A 12243-nucleotide genomic window follows, 5' to 3' on the forward strand; every position below is an offset into this window, starting at 1 on the left:
GATACATAGAAGGAGTCAGAAGCCATATAGGTTTGTAAATGATGGTTTGGATATAGGAAAGAAATCTATGACTTAGTATGTAGAAGTAGATAACTGAAAAATTTATCACTGCATCTACTGATGATGCCCCGCATCCTGTATCACAAGGTAAATCATACTACATTGATCCTGGGATCCTTTAAAAGAATTACAAATCTTCTTATAACAGGATATTTCTTGATTATGTGCAAGACTTGGGGCAGAATAGGCATTTTCTGGCTAAGAGTTCTGATCTAAGTTCTGGAGAGCTTGCAAAAATTATAAGGACCCTTTTTTTTGTAATGTACCCTATAACTTATTGAGCACTAGAACATTCAATAAGTATATCATCATTTACTGATGGGGAGCATTTTAGGACTTCCACAGTCATTACTTCATTTGAGCTTCATAACATCCCAATGAGGTGGCAAAGATCAGAATCCCTGTTTCATAGAATAGAAGCAGAGATTCACAGAGGAGAATTGATTTGCCCATGTTGCAAAGCTAGCAAGTATCAGGGTCAGAACTTGACCTCTTGAATCTCCACCTTATGATACATATTTATTCATGTGATAAGCTGGAAGCTTCCACTTGCTAGTGGAACTATAGCTACATTTATTTAACATTTTAATCATTTTCCTAGTTCATGTACTACATTATTTATATATGAATAAGTGGCTTTCTACACGGTCGTCTGGTGATTTAGTATCATTGACTAGGAGGGCTTTCAGATGTTAAAAAAATCAGAAAATATTTAAACATGTGAAACAATTTATTAATTATTCTATGAACATAAGAATTTGAAAATCTTGTGGGTGTTACTCTTTTTTCCTAATAAGCACTATAGTCAGAGGAGTGTTTCAAAACATTTCCCTACAAATCTGACTTTTTCTCCAAATAAATACTCTGGGAAATACTGGCTTACTAACACACATCAAAAGGTATAAGTAATAGGTAATAGGTATAAATGTGAGAAACTTTTGGAAATAAGAAAAAATAAACATAAAGAAATAAATTAGTCGTAGAAATGCATTCTTTCCAAGTTTGAAGACAAAATAGCAAAATTATGTAACCTTTGACAATAAACTCCTGGAGGAACAGATTGTGAATCTTAATTAAAAAGAAAAAAGAAAGTATTTTCCCAAAGTCCTTATAAAAGCAAAGTATGCTATAGTTGACAATATTTGTATCAAATTAGCATTGGAACCATGTGTCTAACCCAAATCAAAACTCTATTAAGGAAACAGGAAGGCAATGGATAAGGATTTCACAGTCAAATCCTGCTCTAAATATGTGCAGCTATATCTAACCAAACTATGAAATGGCTAAAATTCAAACCGAATTTTAGTTATATACATGATAATTTTAAAACTACTTGTTACCGGGATCCCTGAGAGGCTCAGCGGTTGAGTGCCTGCCTTGGGCCCAGGGCGTGATCCTGGAGACTCAGGATTGAGTCCCACGTCGGGTTCCCTGCATGGAGCCTGCTTCTCCCTCTGCCTGTGTCTCTGCCTCTCTCTCTCTCTCTCTCTCTCTCTCTCTCTCTCTCTCTTTCTCTCTCTGTGTGTGTCTCACAAGGAAAAAAAAAATAAAACTACTTGTTATCATTGCTTAGCATCAGAGTGTATCCAGCATGATATAAATGACTTTCTAAGGGCTGACTTTATTCATATTTGACCCAGCTAGCTATTGTCACCCCATGTTTTTTTTTTCTCAAATGTGTGGTAGCTTTGTATTGGGCACAGTATCTAGAATACCAATCCATTTTTTTCAGTGTTCATAGACCCTTTTGGCATCATACAGTCACGGACATGTAACAATATGTGCCACAACATCAGCATCCTTCTATTCCAATTTTTGTAAATAATATTAATAATCAGACTATTAAAGGAAAAAATCATTAACAAATATGTATACAATGGACTGAATCTCTATAGGATTGAGGTAAATATGTCAAAAATATCTTAAAGGTCTACATAGTTTTCTGGTTTGTAAAGTCAATCTTTTTTTCCATCTCTTTAAAAACATATATATGTGTACTTATGCGTATATATGTGTATATATACATGTGCACACACACACATACACACACTTATGCTAGCTGAACAAGTGACCTCTTCAGCGGTAATTTTGATTAGGTATTCTCCCAGAATTTTATTTACATTTATCCAAAAACAGATAAGAAGGAGAGATGAATGTAAGAGAGGGAGATTTCATTTAAGTCAAAGTTTTCTCTGATTAATTTAACTTTGTACCCTTGTGATGTTTTCTGAAGAAAGAATAAAGGCAGGATGTAGAAGAGGAAAACTCCTTTCTCTTGGGAAATAAAAGAAAATTATATGAAAAATTACTTGTTATAATTTTTCAACAGAAGAGAAAATGAAGTTAAAGTGCCTGGAGATTTCTAGTCCTCTCTCCACTGCTAAATTGTAACCTAATTTAGAAGGGTTTTCTAAAATAAAACAATATGTCTTCCCATCAATGCATCTCCACATTCTCCATGCCACTTTGCTTTAGGGGTTATTCTACTTTTTTGGCTTGCTACCGACTGGAGATCTTCAGTATCAAAAAATAAAGTGCCAAATGTACGAGATTTTGAAAAGAATAATTTGGTTGAGTAAAACTTTAGTAAAGTCAACTTTACTGAGGATAACATGTTATGTAACTTTGTATGATCAATTAAAAATCTGGAGATTTTTATACTATTCAAACTTTCCTCCTTTTTCTGTGGAAATTTTTCTAATAAACATTTAACATCCCATTGTCTTGTCTTTTCACTGAGTTGCTTTTTAGAGCTCTCACTCACTGTTGACTGTTGTCATTCTTTCCCCTTCCTCCTGTTCTATGTAGCTTCCTATATTTTTACACAAAGAAACAAAACAATCTAGGTCAGTAGAACTAGAGACATCAAATCATATGACAGCAGAATAATTTCTTCACTTATAAATAAGATACAAAAGATTTCACACAAAGATATTGTAATTTCTCTTTTAAACATTGTTTTTTGTTGTTGTTGTTGTTTTTCTGTCTTCCTTCCTATTTTTCCAACATAGTTTAGAGTGAGAGATAGCTGGACGGGTAAAAGTTTGCAACTACTAAACAAAAGATAAGCAATAGTGACCTTCCAAATAATAAGGGCAAAAACACTTTAATCAGATTGGGTAACTACTGCCATATCAAATACACTATCTCTCCATAAATACATCTGACACAAAATTATGGGGCTTTGAGGCTCAGAATTATTCAGAGAAGGATGGCACGAACCCCATGTTGCTCCCTTGCTATCTTGCCAGCTCGTTCACTCTCTCCGGCTTACAAGGGCAGGCCTATCCAAAAGAATCCTGAGTGGAGCCTCCTGGCAATGCATGGCACTCTTTGACCTGGATCAGTGGGCAGGGCTGGAACTAGAAATCAGATTTCCTTACTCCTTGTTCACTTATCTATCCACCATGAAACGACGAGAAAATGTTATCAACATTTACACTGTTAGATCATCATGATCTGTGAATAACCATTGGTGCCAACTGTATGCCAGGCATTCCCCCAGGCCTCACCCTATTATCATCACTACCTTAGTACTACTGAGACTTTAGATGTGATCTCTCCTATAGAACCTATGAACAGATATAAGAACTTAAAATGTAAGAAGAATTCAAAGACAGAATTTCCAAATGTGGATGGATTCGATTAAGATCCACATTTCTCCCCTGACTTTCTGTCCAACTAAGAGGAGCTGAATATAATCACAATAGGAACACTATCGATTAGATGCTCTTCAAGTGTTTTAACAGGAAAGTACAGCAAAATATAACAACCTGGAATGGTTATTGCGATGGAATATTTTAAAATGCAAACCTAGACTTGCTCTTCAAATAATAGCCCATCTCATATCAAATCAAATTATTTCTTCCCTGGAATGTTTGTCAAAATTAAAAGTTTATACAGAGACTATTTTTATCACAAACATTCTAAGTTGACAGCCATTCCAAGTCTGGTCTATAAAAACACTGCATTACAGATATTTCTTTCTTCTTTCAAACCCATTTTTTCAAAAATTTTCATGATTTCATAAGGATTTCAAAACATACAAGATTACTATTTATCTTTTTTAGACATAGATATACAGATACATTTATAAAGACCATTACTGCACCTTCATAATGAATGAAATAATTGCTCTTTATAAATCTAGTGCACACAAGTCATTTATAGTTTTGTGTGAAGCTTTTACAATCCCTTAAAAAATTATGCAAAATTGATACTTTCAAACTTGCAAATAAAAGATTTTTAAAGTCCTAACCTTACATTTCAAAAGAGAATATGATGGAGTATTGAAATGGTACAATTTAATCCTCTTATCTCACTTGCATGGATATCGTTATTCCTAAACCTCCTTTCAGTCCAAACCCAGAGAACACAGGCTTACATATAAGTTAATGAATAGAATAAAAAAAAAATCCAGGTAGTCAGCAGAATGCCTCAAAATGAGATCGCCTAACTTCTTTCAAATTGCTTTGTTCAAGTTTAATTATCTAGGCCTCTTTTTTGGAACAGCGAGAATATTGCTAAACTTTTTTTTTTAAGAATATTGCTTATCTTTTACTATCTCCTTCTTCCAGTGCATGTTATCAAGCACAATTACATTACTAAATTCAACATACAGGTAGGTCTGCTTTAAATAATGATAATTATAATAATAATGATGATAATAAGGAAACCTATGGGCTAGAATTCTCCTACAATCTGAGTCATAGTCCACAAATAGGCAAGGTTCATTCACTTTTCTGAAATTATGCTTTAAAGCAAGAACTTTTAAAAGGAAAAAAAAAAAGGCAGTGTTTTGGACTGCTAGTCTGCTCCAGACTCAATACCTTGTTTGAGGAGGGAAGAGAAAGGTGTATTCTTTGGTAATTGAAACTCAAAGACCACATCCCATGTTGTTCAATAAAGATTTCTTAACTGGCATCACATGGAGTCCTGCAATATAATTATTTGTAATTGTCGATTCACATATTTAAAGAAAAGAATGTATAAGCCTCCCCAGAGGTACTGTTCTACAGCAGGAGTTTAATACATCAACACAGGCTTTAGCAAACAGGGGCTTTTGTCAATATTTCACTGGCACATCACCTACAGTACAACACCACCACTTAGAATTTATATAGGCCTTTCATTTGCAAAGCGCTTTGCAATAATTAATCCTCAGAATTCTCATTTGTGGGGAAAAAAGGAAAAAGTAGATTATAAAACAGAGAATTTCAAGCCAGAAATGGTTTGGATGAGACCATAAAGGAGTCAGTTTGAGACTGAAATAGAATCTCCAGCATCCTTCAAATCAGCAGTGCTGTTTTGATATGATTCATATGTGTCTAATATTTTTTAGGCACTGATAGCAGAATCACACTGTATTCTTTATGTCTACTGTATTTCTCAAAAGTTCTTCTCTTCTGTACTTCAAGGAGTGCTAAATATTTAAGAGCCATGGATTTTCCCCATACATTCTCCAAAATGGTAGCAACCCTCCATTTCTTCATATCTGTTCTTTAACACTAAGAGTTCATTTATAAACATTACAATAACTTAGACTCTCAGTGCTGTGGCAGCAGATAAAAGTCCACCACTTATGTATACCCAAGACTGAACAGAATGCATGACAGCCTAGTACTTTTTTTAAAAATCTTTATCGAATAAAAATCTCATATTTTTTCAACTTTGTTCACTCCTTTATTCGTACATCCATGCCTTAATTATTAAATATTGAACATGGTTACTTGTAAGGTACTAAATTAGATGATTTAGCAAAAAGGAGAAAAAAAATAAATCTGCCATTGGATCTCATGGAATTTAGAACTAATCAGAGACAGACAGGTAAATGAACAATGAAGATGATTAAGGATCACAACAGGGGGATGGGAGCACAAAAGAAGGAATAAATATTTATACTTGATGAGGATTCAAAACACTTCACAAAAGAGATAGTTTTTACCTGCACTTTGGATGAGCATGGTTTCAACAGGCAGAAGAAATTGGGGGAGATTAGCAGGCTGAGATCTAGCAGCAGCTTCCCTGCTCCCATAAATACGAGGAAATTTGTAGCTAAAATAATACCACTTTTGACTACATCCTGTAAAGTCAAACCAGAGTTGTGTTGCTGAGAAACTCCGGATAAGAATGGCTTCTGATTATCATACAGATTGGTTGTATGTAAATGTGTGCTCCTACAGTGCTTGAGGATACACCCTACTCTTTTCATATATTTTAAATATTCCTAAGATTGTTTCTGCTTCTAATGTATATTATATTAAAAAATGGGAAAATTTAATCTTCCTTTGAATATAAGGCTAAAAGGATAGATGTAGGACACTGTCATTACTTATATGAAAACATGTAATAAGTCTACAAGAATTTCTCAAGTACACATTCTATGCTTAATTTTGCTCTAGGCATTATGCAGAATAAGGTGTAGCTTATAAAACAAAGTCTTAACATTGTCAACACACTATAAATGTTCAACAAAGTCTTATTAAATTAAGCATTCCCTGATGAGTATATAATCTGAGGAAAGAAACCGGACAATGAGAATGACTGGAAAGGCCCATGAAGTTTTAAATAGAGCCCTTTGCTCAATGTGCAAGGCACAAAACATTGAGTCATATTTGAATTCAATTGTTATCAGCACCTGCAGACTGAATGTCCTGGGTTGGAAAATCTTGTGTACTCTATGGCATGGCACCTCTCCTCCCACCACTTGCTGCTAGTGGTACTTATGGGGTTATAATGATCCACTTTATTTATAATTTTATTTATTTATTCATGAGAGAGGCAGAGACACAGGCATAGGGAGAAGCAGGCTCCATGCAGGGAGCCTGACGTTGGACTCGATCCTGGGCCTCCAGGATCAGGCCCTGGGCTGAAGGCGGCGCTAAACCGCTGAGCCACCGGGGCTGCTCTAATGATCCACTTTAAATGTCAACAAATACCCATGTGAAACTGACTTCAAACCCAATTTGTATATTTGCTATGACATGTTTCTCATTGAAACTAATTATTAAAGGTTAAAGTTTAACATTCAAGTTGTTTGAAAGGTGTCTTACAGTTTACCTTGATTTTCAGCATAAACAGATGCCCAAGCAGGTTTATTCAATATCAAAATCTTGGGAAACTAACCTACTCACCTTCCAACTGTGCCTGGGGCCAGTCAATTTTGACCAAACCAGGTCTTTCCTAAGGTCAATCATGAGAAATGAGAGTTGTAGGTAACTATATTTCAACATAATTGGTTTTTAAAATCTTCTGTATTTTCTATTTTATGCATTACAAATCCAATCACCAGACTGCCAAGATAATCCACAGCATGAAAAGGTTAAGAATCTAGAAATCAGTTAATGTGAGAGCATTCCAAATGCATTAAACTAAAATGAGGAGAGAAATTGCCATCCATAAGGAAAATTAGGTGAGATATTAAAAGTCTAAAGAAACCGAGATCTTAAATTTAATTGGAAAAAAATAAAAACAAAAACTGTAAGAGCCATAGAAAGGAATATGTGACATCATGAAGGAAGCAGATTAGGACTAGACAACAATAAAGCAATCCTTGGGAATGGAGTGGGATTGCTCTAGGGCAAGTCTCAGGGAAGTGAGTGCTTTCCTTATTTTGCAGTTGAGTATTAAAGGTACAGTGCTCCACTAAAAAATCACTAGCCAAACACAGGCAAGAACTAAGAATGATGACTTCATTCATTCATTTATTAAATAAAAATATTTTGAGCAACTTCCATGTATCAGGTACCATGTGTCAGGGACAGATATCCCACGGTGTAAGCACTACAGATGGTCTCCAACTTTGTGGAATTTGCAGTCCCATTGAAGAGGCAGACATTAAACAAAATAAGCACACACACACACACACACACACACACAAACCTTAAAAATCATAAGTACTATGGAGGGAAAAAACACTGTGGCAAACAAGGCCTCAGTGAAACTGAAGCTGTGACCTGGAAGATGAGCAAAATTTGGTACGGCAGAGGAGAGGGAGGAGTGTTCCAGAGAAGGGGAAGAGCACATGGAAGAAAAAGGCTCATGCTGCTTACTATTTTAAATTATTACACTTTTCAGCCTACTGGAAAATATGGGTAGATCCTGCATCTTGAGAAGAGGAAAAGGGAGTAAGAAATTACAACACACTAAGGAAGGAGACAGGGAGAGAAATGGATGGAGAGGTAGAAGTTGGCTTCCCAATCTTTTATTGGAAACTGGGCAAACTCTTCTATCATTTAGTCTCCAAAGCAGAGCTAAGTTTTCTCTCTCATATCCTTTGAATTGAAGGGAATATGAGAAGGTGGTGAAAAAAAAGTAAGAGAAACCTTAGTTCATTTAAATATTTACCGAGAATCCAAAATGGACAACTCCAAAACTATAATGGAAAATACAAAATTAAGTAAGCACAACAAACATTGTTTGTAGAACAATTGTGGGAGTGGGGGGAAGGGAGAAACAACTAATAGAATGTTCAGGAGGGGCTGAAGCCCAGCTCAGCCACTACAGCCCCTCTGGGTGGTGGCTTTGGGTGAGTCACAGCTCTTCTGTAGGCTCTTTTCCACATCTGTCCAAGAGAATGTGGGCCAACTGATGCTCTGTTGTTTCTTCTCATTTCAACAATCTGTGCTCCAGAGTCTGTAATTAGGCAATGCTCAAATTCCTCTAGTGTGGATGTGATTGGAGGCAGTTAATATATTTCAGGAGTCAAGGAACAGAAAGGTAGATGGCACATATATTCTCGGAAGCCTGGCTTTTGAGGCTCCTGAACTCAAATTGAGCTGTCTGAATATTGAAGTGAATAACGGATTACAACGTACATAGCAAATCACTAGATCCCAGATGGGGTAGCCAGAGGGTTGTCTTCTAGGATCAGCCACAGCACTGGGTGCTAAGAATTCAAAAAGCAAAACAACAACAACAACAACAACAACAACAAAACAAAAACAAACAACAACAACAACAAAAAACTCATGCGGAAAATCTTTATTTTACTTTACTAAAGATAGTTTACTATCAGAAGTCCCAAGATAGGAATATACCTAAAGCACTCTAAGGACACAAAAAAGGGAGTGAACATATACAGGCGATAGAGGTACATGTGGAAAGTTCTGCCACAAGTTTTGCTTTGGGGCCTCATCTCAAGGTGTGAAGAAGAGTTAATTAAGTAGGGTGAAAAACATTCCAGGCAGACAGATCATGATACATAAAGGCAAGTAGAGGAAAAATGAACACAATGCCCTTCCTTCCTCAGCATCTACTTCAGTCATGTTGCTGATAAACAGGATTTTAAATATGGGAAACCATCCAAATTGAGCGATTCTCATTCTTTCATCAAAATCCTAAAGGAAACATTCTAAACTCCCTTTTTTGTAATTGCCAGGAAAATTATGTGTACCCTTATTTGGAAGAAATAGCTCCTACTTCTTTTAATCAAACAATATATCACTCTCCCACTAGGCTGGAGCCAAAATCCTGCATTTCAGATGTTAATTGGAATTTACTCATTCTTTTGTAAGGTGCATGAATATGGTCTGTCAGCAACTAAACAAATTTAGGCAGAGAAAAGAAGGAAAAAGGACAAAAATGGGCTTTGTGAAAAGCAATGAAATGCATCAAAATTGGAGATTCTCTCAGCCAAGTTGACAAAAACATCGACTTGAAGGATGTCCTTGCCAGGCTAGGACACGTTCCTTTTTCAGCTACTGTCAACCTGGGCTCAGTTCCACTCAGAAAGGCCTGCCTTGCTGGCAGCTGCTGAAAGACAGCAACTCCTCCTAGCAACAGATAAAACCAATCGAGAGCCAGCAGCAGTGATCCTTGCTAAGTGCAGTGACATCTCATTTATCTGGCAACTCCAGTGAAGATTGTATAATGCAGAAGATAATTACTAAGAGATGGAAATTTACATTCCCAAGCACCAGAAACTATTAGATTTTACTCAACTGGATTGGAAGTTTGCCTAAAATTAGACATGTCTGTAGGTTTAAATTATGAACAGTTATCAGAGGTCAGTAGATTCCACTTAGCTATTAGAATAAATAGACCTGAAGCGGAATGTCAGTTTTATCACTTACTACCCACGTGTTCTTAGGCATGGTAGTTTCCCTGAACCTTAATGTTTTCATCTCTTAAAAAGGGATAAATAACCTGACTCAATATACCTCATGGGAGTGCTGTGTGAATTGTAAATAATGGTGGATGTCAAAGCCCTTTGATACTCCCAAGCACCATGTAAATAAATATTAACTGACATTTTCTTATTATTAGAGAATCAGTATTTAATACAGTTCAGAGCTTCATCTCCCATGTGAGTAATCTTGGGTCAATCATTTCATCTTTCTTTCCTCACCTGTCCAAGGGGGAAAAAAAAATGCTAGGACATAATTTAGGCAATTGCTGTGAAGACTGAGTGAATAAATCCATAAATTCCAAAACTGTAGTCAGCATTCAAAAATGTTAACTAACACAGTCATTATCATGGTTTTCATTCATCATTTAATATCATGAGAACTTGAGGGGTTTTAAATTGGATAAAGCTATTATTGCTACTAAATGACCCCAAAGCCATGGGCCATAAAACCAGAACACACATATGGAAGGGATCCTGCACAGTAATCTCTTAACCTTCCACAGCTTTTGGACACATATGTGTATATGTGAGGTTTATCTTTAAGGTGCCTACATTCCCTGTTGGGCATTAAATACTGACTTTTCTTTCACTTGTTTCCTCCCCATGTAACCTCCCCATTATTCCCCAAAATTACTACCCTTCCTCTCTTTCCATTCATAAATACAAATATAGGATAGTCCTTGTATGTTTAATAAAGCAGCCCTGTTAAGCTCATAGCTCTTTCTAAACAGAGTATCATTTTTCAAATCTCACTACCAATTTGTTCTCCTGCATAGGAGAGAGGGTACAGAAGACTTTTATTAAGGGACCTGGAATAGTCTGTTTCTCATTTCACACTCAACTTCATTTGTACATGATAATGTTTAATACTGAAAGTATGATTTATATATATATATATCATATATGTATATAATCACATATGCCATATTTTATGTGATATAATAGAATATTTTACACCAATGAGAACAAATTACAATGGCCAGTTATTTTCCTGGATGCAAATGAGTAGGACTTAGTGATTGGAACTACACTTTCAGGACAAGAAGTAACCCTAGTATTCCAATTTGAATAATAGAGATACTGTTTTTCTATACTTGGGACTTTGGAAGAGTTCACCTTGAATGCTTTCATTTTTGTACTGTTCACCTACCCTGCTAGACTATAAGCTCCTGTGAAAAGCACGTTTTATATCCCTTGTATTACACATATCCAAAGCATCTATCTAGCTCACTTTGTATATAGCACATGTTCAATGAAAAAGTATTGATTAATAGATGCCTAAAAAAGGAGGAAGAAAGGGTTGGGGATATTAAAAGAGAGAGAAAAAAAGAAAGGAAGAGAAGGATGGAGGGAGGAGGAAGGAGAAAAGAAGGATGGAAATGGAAGAAAACAAGAAGAGTATAGATGGATGGTCACAGATCTCAAAGATGTCCAAATACTTTAAATAAAATCCTTGTATCACTTTTCACACAAAGTGCAACACACTCTTTCCTATTGCCACTCTGGTACACCATTTCTTTGTGCTTAAGATGATAGGCATCGTTGAAGAGTACCAAAGAAAAATGTAATGTTAACAGTCTTCTCAAACAGACTTAAAAAGCTTAATACAAAAAATAAATTTATGCAGTGATAGGACTCTTTTTTGTTTGTTTTTTCCTTTATTTCCCAGAAATACAGGTCTAATTGCCCTTTCTCTGTTACTTCCCACTCCACCTCCTAGCAACTATTCCCAGCTCTTACCTCTTCACAGCACAGTACTCATCACCCTTCCAGACATACATGACAACCAATATTCTGCTCTCAAAAATAAACAAATACACAAAATTTTAAAATAGAAATCCTAAAGACTATAAGCAATGGATCATTCATTTTTCAAATGAGGGAGAGAAAGGAAACTTAGGTATGAAATGAAAATCTTAACTTGGGCAGTAGTATTAGTGATCAATTTACCTTTGAGCAATTTACTATATTTCTAATTAGTGAAAATTACAGTAGTCTGATCAACCTGTCATTTTTTTAACCTCTCAGGTTTTTATGTAGATCCCATGATATCA

General features: G+C 35.7%; 1 protein-coding gene across 2 annotated transcripts in view; it reads right to left on the reverse strand.

Moving 5' to 3' along the window:
• The window catches only part of FGF12 (fibroblast growth factor 12), a 544450-nt gene that overhangs the window by 147986 nt on the left and 384221 nt on the right, over positions 1-12243 (reverse strand). The window lies entirely within an intron of this gene.

Source organism: Nyctereutes procyonoides, unplaced genomic scaffold (genome assembly GCF_905146905.1).
Source record: "Nyctereutes procyonoides isolate TBG_1078 unplaced genomic scaffold, NYPRO_anot_genome, whole genome shotgun sequence".
NCBI lineage: Eukaryota > Metazoa > Chordata > Mammalia > Carnivora > Canidae > Nyctereutes > Nyctereutes procyonoides.